At 33.2% G+C, this 25,801-nt stretch overlaps 1 protein-coding gene across 2 annotated transcripts in view; it reads left to right on the forward strand.

Annotated features, from left to right (window-relative positions):
- Window positions 1-217: 217 nt before the first annotated feature.
- The window catches only part of LOC6048982 (limbic system-associated membrane protein), a 512,782-nt gene continuing 487,198 nt past the window's right edge, over window positions 218-25,801 (forward strand). For both annotated transcript variants that reach the window (XM_038259476.1, XM_038259555.1), the window contains exon 1: window positions 218-1,630. The gene's annotated coding sequence lies outside the window, so the exon portion shown is untranslated. The remainder of the gene's footprint in view (window positions 1,631-25,801) is intronic.

Raw genomic sequence — 25,801 nt, forward strand, 5'->3', positions numbered from 1 at the left:
CGAAGGTCTCTCTCTCTCTGTCGCGATGCACTTTTTGTCCGGCCCAGCATGCTGCGTTATCAGGCGGTCGTGTTTTCATCCGCAAAAGTGAGAGAGTCGCTGCGAGCGAATTTTCCGAGAGAGCGTGCGAGCCGAACGGGAGCCGAAGAGGGACCCGAACGGAGCTTCGGCTGCTCGCGGAAACGGTCTTTTGTTGTTGATTCTGGTCCACCCCGGAGTCGGTGCGGGCGATTCTGGTGCGGCGGAAAATTCAGTACTTTCCTTGCGTGTGATCCGCGAGCATCTCTTGGCGATATTTCGGGTTGGGATTTCTCCGACTTGTGGACGTTCTGCGAAAGGTTGGTGCTGAGTTCAGGGGAATTTTCTCTGGGTTCGTTTTTCGCGAGTGACTTCCGGTTGTGCGGTTCTCCGGACGGTTCTGGATGCGCGGGGAATCGATTTCTTCGTGGTACCGAGTTCCGGAAGATAAATTGTCTTTGGTGCAGAGATTTTCTTTGTGAGCATCCTTATTTTTTTCCTATGGAAGGATTGTGGTTCTGATAAGAGAGGCTAGTGCGTGCCGGACCTTCCGGAAGTCGGTGAAGATGATTAATGGCCACTGGCGGGGACAGCTGCCCGAGTTCCATCGTGAGGTCGTTATCCTGTGTGAGTGATCTGGGAACTGGTCGGGAAGCCCGCAACTGAAAAGATTTTGTGGGACCGAATTTAATCCCACGACAAGCGTGTAGTGGGGGTAGTCTACCTTGCAGGCGAAACAACCACAGAAAAATCCGGAATATTTGTACAGAAAAAGCGTACAATTAAATAGAACCAGCAAAATTTAATCCCTCGTTCGACCCTGCTCTCGCTGGATGGCAGCGCCATCTGTACCTCGGAACGTCGACAACGGTGGCAAGTGCATGTCCCAGATTCCGGGTTCTTCCGGATTGGTCCCAACACTAGCCAGCACGAGCGGTGACAGAGTGAAGGAAGGTCGCGGGGCGTGCGGCAAATATTTATAACTCTCTACCACCACGTCGGGGCAGAAGAGCGCCTTGGGGTGTGTTTTGCCTGGTGGTTGCATACAGACCGGGCGCACGACGCCGTCGTGTATTGCGGGTTGCCGCTCTTGCAGGCGCCCCAAAGTGGAATAATAAAAAAAATATTGCCCTTTTTTGGGGCCGTCCACCGAGTGACACAGATTTCGTCTCGTTTAGTCGTCGTCGTCGGTGCGTGCGTGTGTCGGTGTACGTGTGACCGTATGTGTGTAACGTACGCACACACACACACTCGAAAGGAAATTGTGAAAGTGTGCCAAATCCGGAGTGAAGGAAGAATTTCGCGTATGTGCAACCCAAAATCACAGCCAAGAAAAAGGATTCTGGGAAATTGAATTCGTTGAATAAAAGATCTGTACAAGTGTGTCTGTATCTGTGTGTGAGTGTGTCTGTAACGGTGCGCCATCAGTGCTGCATAACTCGCAGGCGCTTTCGGTTCTGAACGGAAGAAGCGACGTTCCTCGTCGGTCCAGGATTGCTTAAAGAGGATTAACATTTTATTGAATAGAAACAAAAGTATCGCTCCTTTGACTGGCTGACTCTACCGGCATCGTGTCCTCCAAAAGAGACCCGGAACAACAACAAAAAAAATCGTAAGGATCAGACTAAGCTTTTCCCCCCTTTTTTCCTTTCAGAGTTTATACTCCCCGTCTTTGTTTTCAAAAAAAAAAGCTCTTTGTTATTTTCGGACAGGACGTAGTGTGTCCTTTAAAAAAAAGCCCCGAAACAAGTCGAGAAGATGTGGCCATTCCTATGCGGGACCAGTACACCTGGCAGGGAAGGAGGTTGAGGGTAGGGTCGATAATGGCCACTTTACGGAAACACACCTTTCATCATCGATCGGTGAGTGAGAGGTGGCGATGATGATGAGGATGGGAGCCACCAGTGTGTTGAAACTTTTTATTTTGGGGATCGGATCAAAGTGAAGGGGGGATAAGTCAATTTTGTGCTGGGTGAAACGTCCAGGTGGGATTTTTCACTTACAGTGTGGAAAAAGGGGTTTGTTTCGGGACCTTTAGAGGGGATGTGTATAATGTGAAGGCTAGTTTCACATTTGGGAAGGTAATGGCTTTGAGGCTAATATAATAGCTTCACTGAATTTTTATGTTAAATTTAAATATTTGAATGGGAATTTGTGTTTCGGTTTGCTTTAATTTACATTCAAAACGGATGCTCAAGTTGGTTGAGTTCCCTGTACTTCATGTTCGATTTAATTTTATTTAGAAAGATAGATAGATTATAAATAAAATAATGTTTTTTTTGCAACTCAATCGCGAAACTACTTACTTTTCCTGACACTCTCGAAAGGTGAAATGGTCTACCTTTCTTCACCACAATCGAAAAGTAATATTTTTCGATTCAAGAGCTGGAAAGTTCATCTACTTTTCAGCACTTATATTGGAAAGTAATATTTACAATTGATTAAATACATAGACATTTGACTTCAAATTCATCTCAAAGGGGTTTTTTTTTGAATTTCAAAAAAATGCATGCAATTTATTGCAAAATTTGCTTTTTTCAGCACTCATCGTATTTCATATGTTTAGTAAATTCACCGTTCAAAACAAAAAATATGATATTTTTCGAAACTAGTGTTGAAAAGTTCAACTTGCCCTCATTTCAGTGCTGAAAAGTAGAACTTTTCAGCAATGGTATTGAACGTATTTAATTTTCCATTCAGTTATTTTTGGGTAGGGAAAAGTAGGCCGTAACGTTTCTCCAGAAGGACAGGAAAAGTTGACAGTTTCACAGCGGAATTGCAAAATAGTAGTTTATGCAACAAGTTGCAAAAAGAGGATTTTTTCAGCACGAGTCGTACATTTAACCAACGAGGTTAACCGAGTTGGATAAATACGAAGAGTGCTGACAAAATTAAGTTTTGCAACGAGTTCCACACAAAATTTTTTTGCAATTCCGAAAAACACCCATTGAGTGAAATTTGAAGTAAAATTTTCATGTATTTTGTCAACAAGGCTGGTACAAATATTTTTAAAAGTTTTTCACCCCCTTGAAAATTGGCCCAAAATCAGGGGCAAAAATATTTTACAATAAACTTCAAAATGTTAATGAAAATTCAAGTGCAACCAGCTGAAATCAAATTAAAATACATTCTCCTGCGTTTAAAATCATTTTTAGCATGTTTGGGTTTATGAAAAAGTCTTAAGATTTTTTGAAAATTTTCGATGCAAAATCTTTTTTTTCGATACAATTTTTGTTTTTGTCAGATCTCAAATTTTTGAAAACTAATGATTGCAAAACAACTGAACTAGTGTAAAATGCATTTTAAAACACTTTTTTCATTTAAATGTGAAGACTATGGCTTGTTATTTAAATTTTTATATTTTTTTTATTTTTTTGCCCCCCCCCTTGACCTCGGCCAGGGCCGAGGGACAAAATTTTTTTTTAATATTTGCATCGGCCTAAGTCGTTTAAATCAAAAAATGTTGAAAAGTGTTACTTTTCGAAACAAGGGCTGAAAAGTTCAACTTTTCAACACCCATTTCAGTGCTGATGAGTAGAACTTTTCAGCATTTATTTTGAAAAGTGTTGCTATTCGATTCAGTTATTTTTGGTAAAAAAAAGTAGGCTATTTCGTCGTTCAAGAGTGACAGAAAAAGCAAGTAGTTTCACAACGGAATTGCAAAAAAAGTACTTTTTGCAATTCTGTCGTGAAATTACTTACTTTTTCTGTCATTCTCGAACGACGAAACGGCCTTCTTTTCTGTGCCAAAAATAACATTTCAATGCCAGTGCTGAAAACTTCTATTTTTCAACACTGAAATCGGTGCTGAAATGTTGTACTTTTCAGCACTTGTATCGAAAAGTAACATTTTTCAATATTGTTTTGATTTGAAAGGTGAATTTACTTAACACATGAATGTTAGACATAAAATTCCAATTGCAAAAAATGTTGTAAGCAACTCGATTCAAAATAAATGTACGACTTGTGTTGAAAAAAAAAAAACTTATTTTTGCAACTTGATGCATGAACTACAATTTCAACATCTAGTTGAGTGCTGAAAAGTTCAACTTTGTGGCAATTGTATCGAAAAGTAATGCTTTTTAAAGTTGTTTTGGAGTTTGACTTTTTTACGTTTTTTTTCAAATTTGAAAAGAATATTTGAAAAAAACGATTTTCATATAAAAAAGCAGATAATTTCAAAACATTTAACATCAAATCAATATTTTCCGAGTTATCGCAATTTGATAAATTTAATATTATAATAATGTTGGCTTTAATATTGACAGGGGAAAAACTCCCTTTTCACAAAATTTAATCCTTCATAGGCTGTTTTTCAGCAACCAGCAGTCCGCGGTCAACAAAGTCAAAAAAGGAAAATGCGTAGAATTTTTTCTCAGGTTTTCGAATATATTTTGTGCAGGGGTGCTTTTCCTTCTTTGAAAGTAAACATTTTTGAAAATTTTCACCGAAAAATGCCTGTGTCTTGAAAACGGTGCACTTTTAATTAAAATATGGGCTGTCATTTTCAATTTCAGAACCGATTTTAATATTTAGTGCATTAATTCTAATAATCACATTCTTTCAAAAAATAAAAACATAATTCCAGTACCAGGTTTTGCACTATTTAAAACTCTCGGGTAACTAATTTCTTTCGTAATCCTCTAGAAAATATTAATAAAAAATAGTTTTTTTTTGTGAATTCAACTTTAAGTGTTTCAAAGTTAAAGTTAAATAAAATATTGCAAAAAAAATCTTTGTACCTATTTTTTCATAAAAGTTCCAATAACCTTAACAATTAACCCTCTCCCGCCCATGCTTACTCCAGAGCACCAAAGCATTGAACTCAAATATTTCGGAACTGACACAACTTTTCATGGTGCTTACTGGTGTTCATGTAGAATGTATACTAACATCTCCCCCAAATTTCATCAAATTTGTTTTAACACAAGCAAAGCTACAGTACGAAATGTAAACAAAAAAAAAGCAATTTTAGGGAAATAAATAAGACCAGTTTTCGAAAGCCCGTAAAAATTACCAAACACAAAATTTTATGAAACAAAAAATGTTTTGCTATCATTTGAACCTTGGACAAGAACCCCTGTAAATAACATTGTGAGTTTGGACCGCTTTTGAGTGTTTTCAACATTTTTCATTTGGTGCACCAGAGCACCACCTAGGCATATGAGCAACTAAATATTCAAGAGCACTTTTTACTAAATTACAGAAAAAGCTTTTTGCCTTCCTCACCTTACTGAGAAAAGGCTATAAAATCACTCGAAAAATGAACTTCTTAATTCGACCTCGTAGACCCACCTTCACGTATACATATCGACTCAGAATCATGTTCTGAGCAAATGTCTGTGTGTGTGGTGGGATGTTGATCAAAAAAAATGTCACTCGATTATCTCCGGACTGGATGAACGGATTTTGACCGTATTAGTCTCATTCGATCCGTCTTGGGGTTCCATAGGTCTCTATTTAAAATCAGCAAGTTTAGTTAAGTACTTCAAAAGTTATGCTAAAAAAACGATTTGGGCGTATGTCCGGAAGATTGTAAAAAGGGTGGTTTTTGCATGAAACCCTATCATGTTATACATTTTCAGAAAGGTATTAAAAAGACCTTTCCAATGAGCTCAAAACATTGAAGATCTGACAACCCTATCAAAAGTTATTAGCACTTAAGTGTTATTTATACACTTTTTGGAGGCCGAATCTCAGATATTTCAGTAAAAATGATGACCGGGTCCATCATGCGACCCATCGTTAGTTAGATAATTGAAAGACCTTTCAAATGAGCCTAAAACATCAAGGATCTGACAATCCTATCAAAAGTTATTAGCACTGAGATATTGTGATAAAAATATTGTCTGAATCTTCCATGTGAACTTTCGTTGGATAGGTTTTTTTATCAGACCTTGCCGATGAGCCAGAAAAATTGAAGGTCTGCGAACCCTATCAAAAGAAATCAGTAATAAAATTGATTTGTTAAACATGTTAAGGGAATGTTGCTTTTTTTACTGAATGTATAGACTTTATGAATGTGAGGAAGGCACCAACCACCTAAAGGTGGATTAAGTATCGTTTTTTTTTATAAAAACAAAAGTTTATAAAGGTTTCGACTGTTCATAAACAAAACAAAAGGTTGTTATAAGGCCGATGGTTTTATTTTTTTTTCTTATTTTTCATGGAAATGGTTGTTAGTGAGTTTTGATTGAGCCAATCAAATAAATCTGAAAATGCAGAGATTTTAAAATTTGTAATTCATACTTCAGAAATATGGTCTCACAGCAAAGAATAAGTAAGTTTTAACACATTTCGAAGAATTTTCAAACAACTGACCCAATAGATTTGAAAAAACGCGTTTTTGCAATTTAAAAAAAAGTTGCTCATCTTCCTGTTGGTGCTCTTCAAATTCAACTTGTTTGCACCAATTCGATGTTTGTGGGTCAAAGTGAAGTATTTCCTGCATTTTTGTACCAAAATTAAGCCATTTACTATCTTTAAGATAAGCAAACAGCTCTGGGCGTTAGAGGGTTAAAACAAAAAAAAATCTGGGAAGGACAAAAATGCCAGAAAGAATGTGCAATTCTGCCTCTGAAAATGTGTAATATTACCACTTTTCTTTTGTAATGTCACTTTTTCAGTCTAAATTGAGTTAAAATTCATCATAATTGAGGTATTATTTAACCTTCCAAATTTACACATTTTTTTTACTGTGTACAAAAATTCTGAAGGCTCCAAATCGATCAAAAATTTGCTTCTCAAGATGCAGATTATCGACTCACATTCCTATTTTGTATGACCAGACCGCAAAATTGTACACATAGCAAAGTTTCGAATAAAAAATACAAAGAAAAAACGATTTGCGAAAACGTAGAGAATTACTCTAAGAACAAAATGAACAAAATAGAAGGGTATAATGTTTTTCTAAACCGATTTTTTGTAATAAAATTGAGTGTGATATAAAAATAAATGAATTTTTACAAATTCATACAAATTTCACCCCTGATGACGGTACATGGTTTTGACAAATTGATGAATTCTTCATAAATATAAAATCGCTTTTTTTGGTAGAGAACAGTTACTGATACACAGCAAAACCAGGAAAAAATCGATTTTTTGACATGTTTCGGATAAGGCATATTTCCATCCAACTTGGATACGTTAAATATTTTAAATATGATGAGGTATTCTGTTTGCTTACACTTGAACTATGTTTTCACTGATTTCAGCTGTAATTAAATGTCAAAGTGATTAAGAGCAAACATTTCTGATGGAATTTCTTGCCGTTACGTTATCAATCAAGTATCAGTTTTTCTCATAACGTAGAAAATTTCAATTCCTCGACCAGTTTACCCAACTTTCAGTTTGATTAATCTGGAAAACTTTCGCTTTCGCTCTCCGCGCTTGTTAATCATGTTGTTAAGGATGACTAAACAAACTCTAACTTTCTGCTCCTGCTGACGAAGCATCCCCCCAAACATTCTGTTGTTACTTTCTCCAAAAAATGCCACTCACTATCCCAAATTAATGGTTCGGCAAACCGCTTTCAGATTTCTTTTAGGGTGTTACTTTTGGTCAGCAAGAAGTTAAAAAAAATGACAGAAAAACTACTTTGCCTTTTCCATTGCCCAAACCCCACCCAAAGCAAGATATTCATCCGGAACGTCCCCGCTGGGAAATCTTGTTCCTAATTTTCGCTCATTTTTTTGGTGCTTTTTTCCGGAAAGCGGAAACCCACAAAAAAAAAAAAAACACTCTCCCATTAATCCTTTCGCTTTTCCCGCAAAAACCGCGTCGTCTTCCGAGGGAGGGTGGAGGAGTCCTCAGACAGACAGACAAATCACGGTGTCCGAAAATGAGAAAATCACTGCCTGGACTGACAGAGACGGAAGCAGGAAGACAAGAAGAGCTCGAAGAAAAAAAAAAAATCATCACGACGACAACGATTATATCATTCGGAAGGGGGTCCGATGCTTAATTTTGCCACCGGCTGTTTTCCCGGGAAATCGTTCGTTTCGTGTTTTTCCCCCTTCTTTCCTGAAAGTCGGTGGTGGCAGCAGCAGCAGCAAGCTGTGACCGGACCCGGGCGGCGACGTTTGGCGCGCTTATTTGATTATCATTTAATTTCGAGTGCTAGGAAAACACTCTTTTTCCCTCTTTTTTTTCTTGGGGTGTGCTTTAAGGGGAGGGTGTCTGGGTCCGGACTGGGAGGACGTTTTTTGATACCTTTTTGATAGTCTCTTAAGAGCTTTTCGGTTTTCAATGGTAGATTGATATCTACGCGAAAATTTTAGAAATTGCTTACTAATTCTTCTTTTCAATTCAATTTAAAATTTGTTCAAACTGACGATTCAGTTTATTTTAAAAATAAATCAAAATAGCGTTAACATTTTTTATTTGAAAGTAAAAAAAATGGGAAAATATCATTTTAAGCTAAATTTATTGTACTTTTCGAATCTACATTAACCCAGAAGGGTAATTTTTTTGTATTAGAACAAAAATTTTCATTTTAAAATTTCGTGTTGTTTCTAACTTTACAGGGTTATTTTGTTTAGTTTTAAAATGTTCTATAAAGGTGTTGAGCAGACAATTACAAAAAATTTGATAAAAAACATAAGGGGTTTGAAAAATTATCTTTGTTTCGCCGTCCGTGTCTGTCACGGGTGACCACGAATGGTCATGATCAACGATTACCAACATTTTAAAAACTTTTTTTCGTAAAATCTTAATAACTTGTGATGGTTGCAAGCAAACCCCTTATGTTTTTTATCAATTTTTTTGTAAGCTGTGTAGAACATTGTTACACTCAAAAAATAACCATGTAGAGTTAGAAACAACACGAAATTTTAAAATGAGACGTTTTCTAAAAAATTTTTTTCGGAATTCTGAGTACGCCATCAAATCGGGCGTCCAATTTTACATAATAGTCCCTTTGACACCAAATTTCTATCTCATCACCGTTTCAACTGCAAATTATTGAAAAACACCTCTTTTTTCGCATATTCGAAAATGAAAGGGGTCTTATCGCCCCTCCGTCACGAGATATTGAAAAACGGACCTCGGATTCGGTACAGAAGTTTCACGAAAATCGAGGGGGTCGGTTCAACTTTCCCCGATTTCGTTTTATTTAATTCTATTTGTCAGAATATCCATAAATAATTCATAAGAGCAAAAATCATAATATAATTTTGAACATTGCAATATGTTAGTGAAGTTAAAAATACCAAATTTTTCATTATTAAAACAAAAAAAAAACAGCTCTATTGTTTTGTCATCATCAATTTTTAAAATATCTATGTACAGAAGAAAAGAAATCGCGAAAAACTAAGTAACATTACATGGCATAAAAAAGGAAACATTTATTAACTCAGAGAAGCATAAAAGATTTAAATTAAAAAAAAAACACGGAAATCTAAGAGAAGAAAAAAAAACTCTGAATATTTTAATAAAAAAATATAATATTTGAAGAAAAAAATCACAAAAAATACATTCAATTTCCAAATTGTTTAAGATCTGCTTGAAATAAAACAATGGCGAGGAATCACAGTTTTTTTTGTGTATTATACTTGTTCAGGTTATATTCTTCAGTAACACAATTTTTTTCAACACAACTGAAGATAGATATATTTTTTTTATGTTTTCTTTAGATCGTTGCAAATATTTTTCAAAGTTTTTATCACTCCTTCAATAAAGGCTCGAAAAATCAAGGGGCATAAACAATATTAAAACAAAAACTTCAAAGTTTCATTAAATAAGATTTTAAAAAAAGCTTTTAAAAATTTTTATGTTTAAAATATTTTTCATTGAAATGTTGAAACTATTTCAAGTAATATTTTTTTCATTTTTTTAAACGTTTTGGGCCAAGGCAAGGGACATTAAATTTAAAAAAATATTTGCAACGGCCTAGTAAAAAAATCATATCATGCAGAAATTAGGTTTTTCATGGCAAATAACTTGTTCTAGAACAAGTCTTACTGGTTTCAGCTTATGAATAAATGAATAAAATCATTGTATTCATCTTAAAAATCTAACTTCTCGTGATTTTTTACTTGAAACACTATTCCAATCAAAATTCAAAGTTTTCAAATATATGAAACGAATTTTTGAAATATGTTTAGATTCTTTGGGCACCATTGAGGCTTAGTGATTTTCCACGCTTGAAGATTGCAAATTTCACGGGAACTTCAATTTCAAAACACCAAATTTCTCGCAAATTTCGCGGAAAATGTTAAAATAACTCTGAAAATCTTATGTTTGAATCGCAGAAACTACTTGTTAGGCTTCATTATATATATTCTTCAATAAAATAAAAAAAAAAACCTCACCTAATTTGAACATGACCCGGGCAGACGGTAATAACAAAATTAATAATATTTCAATAACAAATGCTGTTAAAATAACAAAAAGTGTTATTATTCTATCCTGAAGTTCAACTTCAAGAAGAAAAAATAATAACAATTTCTGATAAAATAACAAAATTTGGTATTGAAGTGATATTATATTGAAAATGTTTAATAACACGCTAATAAGAGGAAATGTTATACATTTCAAAAACTCTCCTAATAACAAAATTTGTTATTCGTTCGGTATACTGACTTAGAAATAAAATTATTATAAATCGCACAAATGGAAAAGGTTCTAAGTGTCCATAACACAATCTGTTATTATTTTTTCTTTTGTTAAATATGTTTAGTTCTTTGGGATAATTTTGTCTAATTTCGTCGGGGTCATTATTTTGGCCATGAAATGGGGTCCTTAAGCTAAAATTATTCTAAAAAGTTGAAATTTTTGAAAGTTGATTTTTTTTAATTATTTAATTGTTTATTGTTTATTCGTCAAGCTTATGTAGACTACTTACAATTTTCTTACATACTAGATATTATTTCTATTGTATAGATTTTTTCGTAGTTCCGGTTTAGACATGTCGAAATGTATGTACTGTGAATTTTCATTATAAAAGCGCATTATTTGATATACCCCCTTAGAGTTTTTACTAAAATTGGCTAGAACTATGGGATAATTTTGACCAATTTCGTCGGGGTCATTATTTTGGCCATGAAATGGGGTCCTTAAGCTAAAATTATTCTAAAAAGTTGAAATTTTGAAAGTTGTTTTTTTTAATTATTTGATATACCCCCTTAAGGACTTTGTTTAAATGGTTAGAACTATGGGATAATTTTGACCAATTTCGTCAGGGTCATTATTTTGGCCATGAAATTGGGTCCTTAAGATAACATTATTCTAAAAAGTTGAAATTTTGAATGTTGATTTTTTAAATTATTTGATATACCCCCTAAGGGACTTTGCTAAAATTGGCTAGAACTATGAAATAATTTTGACCAGTTTCATCGGGGTCATTTATTTCACCATGAAATGGAGCTTCAAGCTAAAATTAATCCGATAAAATTAATTTTTGAGAGTTCTTTTTTTTTAATTTTGTTATATTCCCTAACGGAATTGATTTATTTATTAAGATTTTTTGAAGTGTGAATAACAAAAACTGTTATTATTTTCATAGAGCCAGGAAGTCGGAGCTGACGTTGAAGTTCGAGCTTGTGTGAGACCTCGGAGACTGCATCGGATTCAGCAAATTTTCAGCAACTTTTACTTGGAGTTGAAATCTGTGAAGTCGGGCATTTTTGGAGAGCTGAAGTCGTCGTTGACGTCATATCCTGCATCTAGAGTCGGAGTTGTCTTCAAAGTATGGATTCAAAGTCGCTTGGAGGTACCCGACTCTGCAGCCCTGACTAGTACAGAGGAGTTATGACAACTGCAGGTTTATTTGCAAATTACAAATAAACCAAAACAATAACTTTTTTTGTTATGGAGACATACCAGTTCAATAACATTTTTTGTTATTATGCTGCTCCACCTCTCCGCTCAAAATAACAAATCTTGTTATTCCTTCATGATTCCTTCTGTGTTATTGGTTTGTTATTGCAATAAAAACATAATAACAGTTTAAGTTATTCTTCGAACAAATCTTTGTTATTGATTTTTGTTATTTTAACAACTAATCCGATCATCCTAATAACATATTTCGATCTTCTCACAATATCAAAAACTGACCTTCCCAAGTTATTTTCGTCTGCTCGGGGACACAAAAACAAAATTCTCCTAGTTTTCAAAAAAGTTTCCACTTAGTTTTTGGATGAGCTTTTTATATTTTTTGAAACAAAATGTAGGGTATTTTTGTGACAGTTAGCCAATTAAAAATAGTTTTGAATGTTTTCATCTCACTAATCAAAAACTTAATTTAAAATCAATAGGCAAACATAATATGATTGATAACAAAATTAATTCAAAATGAGAACAGAAAACAAAACAAAAGAGTTTTTTGATCTTTCACGGGAATCAGAACACAGAACTCTGGACTCAGAAAAAAATCAGAAATGTTTTCAAAAGGTAATTTGAAAAATAGAAAATACTCTTCATTTTATTTTGAATAAAACAATGCTGGATTATTTGAATTTCTTTTAAAACAATACCTTCCAAATAAAATAGCAGCAAAATGTGTATTACAACGAATGAAAATATTACTTAATTTGGTTAGTTTCTAAATACATGAAAAAAAAACTGAACAATTCTTCAAATGGTTCGTCAAGCTTTTCCATTGAAAAATAATAAAATTTACTTAAATAGTCTTTATGGATCAAATATTTATTATTTTGCTATTTAAACAAATATTTGAGAAAATTGATAAATTACACAAAGTTTAAGCCGTACACGAAATCGTCAAAAACCATTAACCCTATATTAGTTATTAAACCGCTTAACTTTGCAGTAATTATTAAGATTATTTTCATCCTCATTTGAGTTTGTTAAAATATTTTGAAAAAATAAAAATATTTGCAATATTTTGAAAAATATTGCAAATATTTTTTTCTAAATTGTTGTCCTTCCGCCCTTCAAAACGGGCCGAAAAATCAAGGACTGAAAGAAATTCTAAAAACTTAATTAAAATTTAAAGTAATTCAAAGTGCAATAAGCTAAAAACAATTTAAATTGCATTTTTTTCAACTTTGATCTTGGCCGGCGGATTTGAAAAACATTGAGTCCAAGATATTTACAATTGATCATCAAACAACGGCTAGACGATGACTTCTAAAGAATCTCACGCAGGTACTCTCAAAAACAATTCTTTTTTACAACAATTCTTAAAATAATTTTCTAAAATCTAGATGTTAAATAAACATAGCTTCCATATTCGAAAATATATGAACATCTATCAAAATAACTGTCTTATACGTCCATTCCAATTCGAACCATTCTAGTGAAAATCGATCCCTTAATCCCTTTTCAAATAAAATAAAATCCCATCTTCCATCACATCGCATCGCACTAATTGAGTCCTTTTCCCAGAAATCATCCATCGAATGGCCTTAATCCAGTTACAGTTACGTGGGATGAAAATATCAAGGTTTTTTCCACTCTTTCGCTCTCTATTCCTAGTCACCGGACATCCCATGTGTGGCCGACTATGGTCAGGGTCGAAGGACAAAAGTTAATTTACTGCTCAACACTACACTCACGAGCTTTTCGAAGAGGGCAAAAAAAAATTTCCTCTCCCGGGAGTTCGGTCAAGAAAAAAGTCTCACATTTCCACGCGCTGACCTTTCTTAACTACTTTTCTCCCCCTCCGTTAAACCGATCTCCCATTAGGCCGGAAGAAGAAGCCACCACGCGTTGACATGGGCCAAATTAAACCGACACCCCGAGACGTTCCACGCCGACGAAACAAGATACAATCATCGAAGCCTTTACCGCCTTCCTCCTCAGAATAACCGATAAAAACGAGATTAAATTCGTCCTTTTTCACTCGCCTTGGAGGTGTGTGGATCCCCTGGCGGCGGAAGGAAACGATGACCCACCCGGGGGCATTAATACGGAAAAAGGTCGCGACACCTTGTCACACAGGGACGGCTCGTCGGACATCTGAGGCGTTTGGGGGGCACTGCTTAAATTACACTTTTAGTTTGTCCCATAATGTGGGATTAAAAGAAATGAGATTTTTTCTAGACTGAATAAAACATTGATATTTTTGATACACTTTTTTTCAATATGGGGAAAAAAACTTTAAATGAAAAATCATGTAATTCAAACAGCAACCATGGAAGTTGTTATCTTCTTATTCGAAAATTGCGGACCCAATCCTGCAACAATCTGGTTGATATAATAATCAAACTTTGTTGTAAATTGTTTTGTAGATAATACTTTAGGGGATAATAAAAATGTATATCGATAGTTCTCGTAGTTTTGAAGATACTAAAATGTGTTTAACAAACATATTCGTTCAAATTTTTCTGGTTGATGTAAATCGTTAAAACAAATTTCAACAATTACAACAACAAAATCTAAATAATTATAAGAATTATTTTGCCTATGTTTACCATTTTTCTAATATTATTAATGCATATTTATAAAAATATTGTCAGCTTTATAAATACTACCAGCAACACGAGACGGCAACGAGAAAGACTATTTAAACCAGCGAATTCATACTTACACTAAGTGACACCAGTTTTTTTTTTCATTTTAGTGCATTCAATTATTAGTATTTAGGTTATCAAATTTGTGTATGCACCTCGATCAAAATCGGAAGTAGCAATTTAAAGGGTGCAAACCTTACGCTACCAGAGAAATAAACAAACAACAAACAAAAATTTGGCTATTATTATAATCAGGTTGTTGCAGGATTGGGTCCGTAATCTTGAACATTTTGTGATAAGAAGACAACAACTTCCTTGATTGCTGTGCACCCTTAAAATTCTTATTTTTTACAGGGATATCAAAAAAATAAATAAAAGGCCTAATGCGTTTTTATAAATTTCATAGTTTTTCCGTTTCCCGGGAAAATTTGTATTTTTTCCGGGAATTCCCGAAATTCAAAACGTCAACTTTTTGGAGCCAATTTTTTGAAAATGCTATCAAAAAAAAAAAATTAAGTGAAGGAACTCAAGATGATTTTATTTAAATAAATTTATTATTTAGTTGATATATATCAGATTATCAGAAAAAACATTAAATGCTATTTCTGAAGCAACTGGAAATAGATCTTGCTTAATAAAAATTAACTATAAACATTTTGGTATGCCTTTTTATAGAATATTTGGTGTTATTTCGCTGAAAAAAAAAATACAACAATTCCTCACGAAAACAGCATGGAAAAAAAAAACAAAAGTGCTCAGATCAGGCGCAGAGGTTGAACTTTTCAGCACTTGTTTCGAAAAGTAACATTTTTCAACATTTTTTTTATGTAATCGATTTATTGAGAAACTACATGAAAATTTTACGTAAAATTTCACTCAGTGTGTGTTTTTTGGAATTGCAAAAAATGTTGTATGGAACTCTTAGCAAAACTTGATTTTTTCAGCACTCTTCGTATTTATCCAACTCGGTGAACCTCGTTGCTGAAAAAATCCTCTTTTTGCAACTTGTTGCATAAACTACTATTTTCACTAAAAATGCGATAACTTTAAAATTTCAGCGATGACCTATACATGTTTGGGCATCCAAATTATCGTAATTGAAAGGCGCCATTTTAAGTTTTCATACAACTTTTTCAAATGTTAAACTAGATTTTTGAAACTTCTTACTATTTTTCCCAAATAGCCAAACTCGTCACATTAAAAAAAATCGGCTAAAATCGGATGAAATGGCGCGGGGATATGATTTTTTGAAAAAAGTGGTTTTTGCGAAAAGTGACGAAAATTGCTTTTGTTTGAACCACCCTAGCACGATGTAGGTCACCCTAACGGCTAAACAAAAAAAAATACTGGTCTAATTATTTTTAGCCCGATCGGAGAACTTTTTTTCGGTTTAGGCTCTTTTCAAATGGAATTGCTGTGTATACATATTTTTTTAATGTTTTTGTTAACCGTGATCAAACAAGATGAAAATCGAATTGGTATCGTTAGTTTGGCACTTGAGCAATTTTACATCTTAATTGGAAATGGATAGTATTGCATTTTTTTTAATTTTCTCAACATTTTTGGGGACTACCCGAGCAGACGGAAATAACTTGGGAATAACATTTTTTGATATTTGAAAATGCTAGGCCAATAACATTTTATGTTATGTTATTTGTTCAAGATTTGTTATTCGTCGTTATGATTTTTTTGTTATTGGATTGTTATTGTAATAACAGATTAATAACATTTTTAGTTATTCTTCGAACAAATCTTTGTTATTATTTTTTGTTATTTTAACAACTAATCCGATCATCCCAATAACAGTTTGAGGTATTCTTCCATAACAAAAAATGTTATTCCCAAGTTGTTCTGGCTTTCAATCAATATCATACCGATAACAAATTTTGTTATGATAACATAAACTGTTATTGAACTCTTATGCAAAAATGGATTTTGCAAGAATATTCCATAACACTATCTGTTATTTTAATAATATTTGTTATTGAAATGGCATGAATTTTGTTATTACCGTCTGCCCGGGTATGATCTAAATAATCATTTTGTGTCATTAGTTTTTCTAACATTTAAAAAAGGTTTTTGAAAAAGATAAAATTTTCAATAAAACACTCATTTAAAATGTTAGAAATAATTCTATAATTTTAAAATAAAAATATTTTTTTTTAGAAAATATAAAAAAAATTCTTCTTTTCACATCGAAACTAAGACGTAGGACCACTAGTTTCTGTTATATAAAAGGTCTTTTTTATTAGGCTTATAAAACTCTAATTTTCTCAATCCTTTTTTTACTCCTTAATTTCAGTAACCAATCTTCAATGTCTCTTAGGTAATTTTAATGAACATTTTCGCAACCTTTTTGACAAAAATATTTTCAAGAATGAGCAATCATGGAAACTTAAAAAAACGAAAAACTGGAATTTTCCAGTAAATTTTTTAACTTTGAGTGGCTATTAATTGAAAACGGTGTAATTTTTCATTAATTCGATTGCAAGTTAGATCTTACTCAAAAACAAAATTCAAAAAACAGTTAGGGCACAATTTTAAATTTTTCCAAATATTACATTTTTTTCAAAAATGTCATAGTTTTGGTTAAGATGCAAGAAATAATTTTGCTTATTATCTATGTCGAAAATTATGATTGAGTTAATATTTTTTGTAAAGTTATGCAAGTTAAATTTACCTCAGAATAAGTAGAATAAAAAAATGGAACTCCGTTTCAATGATGATTTAATTTTTTATTTCAATACAATTTAATTTGGTTTATTTGTGAATAGTCAAGTTACAATGAGTTCATTAAGGTACACAACAAAGGTTTTGAGTTCTTTTCAGCTGTTTGTGACAACATAATTCAATCGAAAGCATTATTACTTATAAATATTAAATAGAAGACAACAGTGAGAAAAAGTTTCCAAAAAACTTATTGAAAGTGAAGATTTAATTTGTTGATTAAGAAGAGTAACATTCAAACTAACTATATGTATTTTTTTAAATAAAAGTATTGACGGTCTCTTATATTTAAAAAAAACTTGGAAATATATTTAAAGACCAATCTCAACCTCTCCCCCAACTCCCCAACTCAACTCCACCGAAAGTTCATCAATTAGCTAAAACTGGACCAGGACCAAGCGTTACGAATCACCGCTTCTGCTGACCATGCCAGACGGGGATGCCACGTGGCAGACAGTCCTGTTTTTTTCTGTAGGTGATTTTCGCGGTGAAAAACTCTGCTCGTCCTCGATTTTTTTTTCTCTCTCTCTCTCTCTTCCCCCAATTCCGGCCATCAATGAAGTGGACCAAGTGGAACGACAACCGAATGAAAAGTATAGAAAAACGGAACTTTGCGTCCGCGCCAGCCCCAAAAGTGAAATGTAAACATTAATTAATGATTCGGAGTTTCCGCGGGACTTCCCCGCGCTGAAACCTTTTTTTTCTCATTTGGCTGACCGTTTTGGAGAAAATTGTACGGTTCCCGTTTTTGGTTCGAACTCGCAAGCGTGTCATGTTTAGCGAAATTAATTGCTATTTTGAACGACACTTTATAATTAGTAATCGGGGAAACCCATCGCGAGTGAAATTCAATTTTCATTGGGTCAAAAAAATGAGCAAGAGGTTTTTTCTTCTGCTGTGGAAAGATCACTGATTTGGGACGAAAAAAGCATCATAATTAATAATCGAGAGCAATGCCAGTGAAGGGAATCGACCCTTAAAGAGGGTTTCAATATCGGGGAGGATTTCGGAGCTCGATGATAAATGGCTCATCCAGACACAAAAGGGCATACTTTTTTGACCTTTTCTTTTTTCTTGATTGTACGACATGGAAATCATCGATTGGATTGGATGGATGACAACAGTTTGTAATTTATTGTTCTGGTAACTGTTTCTTTAAATATAATCGATTCTAGTTTAAGAAAAGATATTTGAAATGATTCTCATGATCAAACAAAAAAATCATTCCTTCGCCATTTCACGACGTTGCATGTTTTCAACTGCAAACCTGAATTTTCCATTTCGCCTCATTTAAGCTGCTTCAACGCTCAATCTTCGTTAGCAATCTAGGTCCAAACTCTGGTTCGATTTTCTGAAAAGTTCAGCTGTAAAGTTTTCCACGCCTAGAAAAAATCCAAGAAAAAAAAGCATCATCTTTCGACTTCGACCTTCGTGACGGGCGGCCCCGAAAACTTTTGCCGGTGCCAACGTCATCATCATCATCAGCCAGTCTCAGTCTGTCGCTTTTCCCGGGGCTTCCCAAAAAGGTTCCGACTCTAACCGCCCAGCAAACAGTAATCGAATGAAAATGGAAAACTCAAGCTCTCGAGCTTATTTCGCTTGCCCGCACATCACCCAACTCTGGGCTCGTAAAAGCTAAGAATTTTCCCCGGGCCGGAAAATGGCCACCAAGCCGCTCGCAAGGCTCGGCTCTCCCACGGAAACAATTTAAAGAACATTAAATTTAAATTTATTTCCTGTGCCGCCATTTGCAGGGTTTCGCTGTCTTGTCGTTTTGGGTTTTACCTGTAAATTGTCGGCCCTCGTTGAGAGTACAATGGTTTGATTAAAGTTGACAATTTTCGGGGGACGAACTTTGTATCGAAATTGATGTTTGACGAGCCCCTCCCCACGGGCTGGTAATGGTAGTTTGAAAGAGTTGTCTCCGCCAGAAACGACATCAAAGTTGAGCCAATGATTACCCCAATTTGAGGTTATGTTCGGTTTAAGTTTGAGTCCTTTGTGAGGTTCGTCAGGAAAGCTGTTGGGACATTACTCGAGCCTTCAGATAATGAAGCCTTCCAACATCTTGAAATCAATATCCACTCATAAAATATGGCGTGATTTCTGGCTCTGACGGTATCGTCTTGCAGACTTACAAATTTTCGATCGACACAGCTACCCTCGAGGCTTGCGATGAAAGCAAAGTTGATTCACCATTGATTTGGGATTCGTGCGAAATGTGGAGTGCACGAATCATTAATGATTCGTGAAGTACAAAATTTGGGTGAAAATTCTCCGATTGTTATATTTTTTTCGTTTGAAAAAGTCGTCTTAATAGGAATTGCTCTGAAATGTGAAATTGATGCCGTCAAACAGATTGTAGGCAACGATTCAGAAGGTGTGCTTGAACTGTTTTGAAAATATGTGTTTCGTAGAATAAATTAAAAATATTAAATTACAAAAAACAGTTCGAAAAAAAACTTGATGCTCAGGTAAACCGGTCCTGGAAACATGTTTCAACCAGTGTTGTCTTAAGTTATACACACTTTAGTTGAATAGCTGAGATTTACCACTTAATGCCAATGCTAATTTTTTTCAGAAAAAAAATTCAGACATTTATCACGCAAATTTCGCTTAGGTTGCTACTAATAGTTTTATTGGAAAAAATTGCTTTTGAAAAAATGATCTTCCAAATTTTTGGGTAATTTTATCAATTTGCGTTCCCAGATCTAAAATCTTACCAAGGATTTGCAGAAGCATTTATTACTTGCCAGTTAATCATAAAACTAAAATTACTGGACCAGAATGATGAAGTTCTTTTCTTTGTGATAGTAAATATTGATTTATATTACATATATTTAAGTATTTTTTCAAATGACTCTAAACAAAGTGTTACAATAAAAATATTCAAAATTAAAAATAAACACAGAAGTCAAGAGAAGAACAAAAATTATTTATTTTTGTTTGAAAACGCCAAACATGTGTGCTTGTTTAATTTTATTGTACAAATATGGATTATGTATACCAGGGGTGCTTAAAGTTTTTGAAGGCCGGGCCAAATTTGAAGCTCAAATGAGGTTGCGGGCCAAATATACAAAAAAAAAGGTTGTAAAAAAATAAATTACGTTATTTTAATTTAAAAGATTAAATTTTTGTTATTTAAAAAATTGTCAATTCAAAATAATAGAAAATACAAAATAACGGTTTTCTATCGGTATTGTTGATTTTATTGTTTCAGGTATCTGAAAAAAATGTTTAGCTGAATGTACTTGCGTTTAAAAAAAAAATAAGTTTTGTTTTTATGTTTCGAAAATGGTGACAAAACATGTTGAACAATTTATCTAAAGGCGTAATTTTATCTATAAGTTTAGTGTGACTTATGAAAAATCGTTGAGAGCCAGAATTTCAACATTTCAATGTAAAAAAAAAGTATGCTTCCGTATAGTTAGACTGCAATCATTATAAAAAAAAGATTCGAAAAAAAAAACATTTATATATTTCAAAGAAAATAAACTTAAATTTAAATGTTCAAATGATTCTAAATGCAAAGGAATGCATATTTAATAAATTTCAGCTGATTGCACCTTAATTTCATTTTTTTAAAGTTTTAAAGTTTTTAGGAAATATATTTTTGCTCCTTGTTTCCGAGCCAATTTTTTCAACGAAAGCTTTGAAAAATATTTGCAACAAACTTGATCCTCAGATTTCCACAATTTGTCTGCCTGAATCAGTTGGTAGTCAATCAGATACGATATCTAACTGTAATGAGTTCAAATCCCGAAGGAAGTGCAATGTATGTTTCAGGGTCAGTTCATTAAAGGGTTATTATGACTTGCAAATTAATAAAGAACACTTATATTTTGGCAAATATTACAGAATTCTACCTAAGTCAAACTTGAACATTTTTTTTTAAATATTTCTAAAAATGTTTGATGAAAGTTTTAACGATATTTACTAGTTTCACTCCCATTGAAACCTGTGAAATTGTTTTTATTATTAAATATTATGAAAAAATTGTTTGTATCCTAAAGTGGGGATCAAAATATCAATAAATCATAAGTTTTTTTTATTAACAAAAAATACAAAAGATTAGCATATAAAAGTTTAAAATAAACCTTAACTTTGAAAAAGTAAAAAAAGAATTTACAAGTGATCAACGGGCCATTTTACATGATAATTCAAAATGGGCCCGCGGGCCACAAAATATCACCTCGCGGGCCATACTTTGGTCACCCCTCATGTATACACTTGAAAAATTTGTGATTTTTTCGCTCTTTTTAATAAAAATAAAAGTCGGATACTTATATTCTATTAAAAATTTGGCTCAATTCACAATAGTTTCAAGTTTAACATTAAAAACCGAATCAATAGATTCTGATAAATATCGTATACCAGGAAAAATTCAAGTTTTTCCAATATTTAAACTTGGGAAAAAAACGATGTAAAATACTTTGAATTCGGTTCAAAAAATCAGTCGGCAAAAAAATATTTTTTGAAAAAAACATCAAAATTTTAATGGAAATAGGAATGTAATCAACTGGAAACAATTTGAAACAAATTTTTCTGCGTTTAATAGTACTTTATGCAACAAATTGCAAAAAAAAAAGATTTTTTCAGCACGGGTCGTACATTTACCCAACGAGGTTCACCAAGTTGGATATATTCAACCATTGCCAAAAAACCTTCTTTTTGCAACTTGTTGCATAAAGTACTATTAAACGCGGAAAAATGCATTTCAGTTCAACTTTTCAGCATCCATTTCAGTACTGAAAAATAGGACATTTCAGCATTTAATTTGAAAAACTGTTACAATCCGATTCTGTCATTTTTGGTTCAGAAAAGTTGGCTTTTTCATCCTTCAAGAATGACAGGAAAAGTAAGTAGTTTTACGACGGAATTACGAAAAAATATTTAAGCATGTCTTGGATTGATCAAACTTTTTTTTTTTTACAAAATTCTGTACTGAATTTTTTTTTCGACGAAAAATAAATTTTGTCGACATTTCGATATTTTGAAATCTGGCTGGTGTAAAATACAGTTTAAAACACTTTTTTTCATTCAAACGTTAATACCATGGCTTGCTATACCATTGGTTCTGGCCTGGGTCGGCGGCGGGTGGGGGCAATACAATAAAAAATATAAATATTGAAATAACAAGCCATTGTTTCAATATTTGCATGGAAAAGTGTTTTAAAATGCATTTTGAACTAGTTCAGTTATTTTGCAATCATTACTTTTCAAAAAATGTAAAATTTGACGAAAAATAAAATTTTAGCGAAAAAAAATTTACGATAATAATAATATTTTTTTTGATTCAAAAGTTTTAAAATCAAATGAAATTTTGATTTGCTTTTAAAAAAGAAGTTTTTTTGACCCCTGATTTTTGGGCCAATTTTGAATATATTTTTTGAAATCATTTCAGCTGACTACACTTCTTAAATTTGGAAGGTCTCAAGCTCTCTGCTTTACCCTCTTTGTAACATTAAACGACATGCACTTTTAAAAATATTTTCGACGACTTTTTAGTGATTTCCATTTTTTTTATTTAGCAATGATTTGGGTCATTACATTAATGTAATCGGCTTGTACATTGCATAAAAAGTTAATTTATTTACCTTTATATTTTTTTTTCTCAACAGCTCGAAGATAAGACCCAGATCAACCTTTTATATTGCTTATTTCATGGAATAGGAATAATTATTTAATGATTCATGCTTTTTTTCAAATATTTAATGAAAGTTGCTTAGATTTAGGATCAAACATTATTTTTCTTAGGATAATATATGAAGGCAGTTTCTTTTGTTGTCTTCACTTATTAACGTAACAAAACAATCAATTTATATAAGTTATATAAGTTTGTTGTGTTTATACGTTGAACGAGTGTACGTGATGATAATCCAAATATATTGAGGTACTTTTATTTCTCATAATTAACATTCATTACAAAATAATTGAAGTCATTTGTTTATTTTTCTGCCAGTCACAGGCCTTGCGGGAAACCTGAATTTTACATCTTAGTTCTTTAATCTAGAATCTATAATCCTAACTCTTATGTTTTAAATCATAACTCTAAAATCTGATATCATAAGGTAAAAATCTCAATGGAAATTAAAACGCAACAAGTTGGCGAAATAAAAATTGGCAGCAGGATAGGATTTAAAGGATTTAAGAATATCCAATTACATCAAAATGAACTATAGTATAAATCATAGCTGAAAGGTACTTCAAAACTCTATTAGGTTATAAGAATTACGAAATTGTGAATTGGTTATTTACTAATAACAACTAATTGAATTTAATTGAAAATACATATTATACTATCAAAGTTTTGCGAAGTAGCACTTAAACATTTTGTTTAAAGTATAAAATTTATCTAGTTTTCTGCAACAATTGAAAAAAAACCCAGAAAAAAAATCCTCTAGCTCGACACACACCTGCCAGAAATTGCTTTATCCTGCTTAACTTTTGAATGAACCACGCTCTAGAGCACAGAATGGAGGAGCGGATCCTGTTAAACGACTTAAGGGGAAGTTTCAAGAAACCACCCCCTACTCACCCCCCCCCCCCCTCATACTATTCCCACTTGCCAGCAGGCTTTCATCCGAGTGATGGGATGTTTATGATTTTAATTAAGATTCGTAAATAAAAATTAATGTCGCACGCGGAGCTTTTCCTCTCCCTCCCCCAGACGACGACGTCGACTACAAAGATGAGAATGACGATGATGATGATGAGAAGGTGGGAGGTGGGGACCGGAAGTGCTTTCCGTTGTTTTTTGGCGTTCCGGAGGGCGGTTGTCAAACCTCCCACACCGCACGAATGGATCATTTGCGTTTAACATTATGTTCGGGCTCATTTTGGTGTTTTTCCGACTCATTTTTCCGGCCGTTGTTGTTACTGCTTACCTTCTGCTTAAGGTGGATGTAATTTGGCAAAGCGACAGAAGGAACTTATTTGTTTTTTTTTTTTTCATTTCTGCTTTCGGTGAGTCGTTACGACGATGTTATTGATACCGCACGTGTAATAAAGTGGGTCCCATTCATCAACTGTAGAAGGAGGAGAACGGGGAGGGGATGGTCTCGTTAAAAGTAAAAATGAAAGCCGGGTGAAACGTTTAATTTTGTGTCGGTTTTTGATGGATGGTTTGTGATGGGGAAGTGAGAAAGATCTTGCCATAATTCACTCGTAACAGCTCGAGATTGGAAATGATTTCCGCACGGTTTTAGTACTTCATTTTTGGCTCTCTTAAAAAATGTTTGTTTTCATTAAATGAATTATTTTTATTTCGCCATAGTTGAAATACAACAAGTCAAATGCTGTTTTTTTGGAAATTATGCTGATATTAAGTAGGAACTTGCTCCCTTTACAACCTAACCCTGCTTTTAGACGGGCTTCGATTTAAAAAATCGCCAAAAATCAATTTTCAACCAATTTTTGATCTTTAAAAAGCATTGGAAAGAAGAACTCTTGAATTTTTGAAGATTTATGGATTGAAAGTTAAACTTGTTTTATGTGACTTTGCCAATGGTTTAAAAAATGTCTTTTTAGGGGTCAACTTTGGCTGTGTTTTTACTAACATTTCCTATATTTTTAGTAAAAGAAGTATGCGGTTTTTTTTGTAGTGTTCCAGACCATGACCCAATGCATTTTTTAAGAATTTGAATGATGGTGGTGCCATTCAACACAAATAAAAAATTGAAAAAAGTGCTCTGCACAAACGTGAAAAATTTAGATAGGCAAAAAGTAAGTATATTATATGGTAGAATAGGTCAAAAACTATCAAAAACAAACATAAACTAAACATGGTAAATGCAAATTGAAAAACTAAAAATAAAACAAGAAAAACATAAAACAAGAGGAGTAAAGTTCTTCATAGAACAAAAGTTGCTCAAAATAACACGGGGAAAAATTAAAATTTTTGAAAAAAAATTGGGCTGTAGAGGTTTAAAAATTAAAATCTGCTCAATTTGGGATATTCGGAAATGTTGTAGGTAGGGGCTGAGCCGTAAAAGCAAAAATAATCATCTTCAAAAGCTTTTTTGTTGACAAAAACAACTTTAAAAGTATGGTGAATTGCTAAAATTTTCACAAAATACCGTATTGTTCTGAAAATACTTCAATTTTTAATATTATGCGATATGCGTATCAAGCGATTTCTAATTTCGTAAGCGTATTTCAACGAAATTATTCAATTTACCATAATTTGCAATTTGGGTATATAACTTTGTAAAATTTGTATAAATTCTTTCATCGAAAATTTCACAGAATAATGTAGAGTGGTCGAATCAGGAACTCAGGAATAAAAGACAACATTTCCGTTCTATTGAAATGTACGCCCTAATAGTCTTCTGTATAATATTTCGTAAATTTAAAAAAAAGTGTATTTTTGAAAAAAAAATAAAAAAAATGTGAAAATGCGAGTAAGGCCGGTAAAAATATTTTTCAAAGTTTATGTCGCCCAAAAAATATGTGCAATGGCCTAATTAACAATAAAATACTCTAATTAAAGAGAAAGAGCAAACAAAATTTGGCTTCGTTTGATATCGCAAATTATTAAAATTTGAGTACTTTTGAAAAATACGGTGTTTTGTGAAAAAATGTATTTGGCAAAAAAACTTCTATAACATTGAAATTGTATACAAGAATTTCGCCTCGTTGAA

Source organism: Culex quinquefasciatus, chromosome 1 (assembly GCF_015732765.1).
Source record: "Culex quinquefasciatus strain JHB chromosome 1, VPISU_Cqui_1.0_pri_paternal, whole genome shotgun sequence".
Classification (NCBI taxonomy): domain Eukaryota; kingdom Metazoa; phylum Arthropoda; class Insecta; order Diptera; family Culicidae; genus Culex; species Culex quinquefasciatus.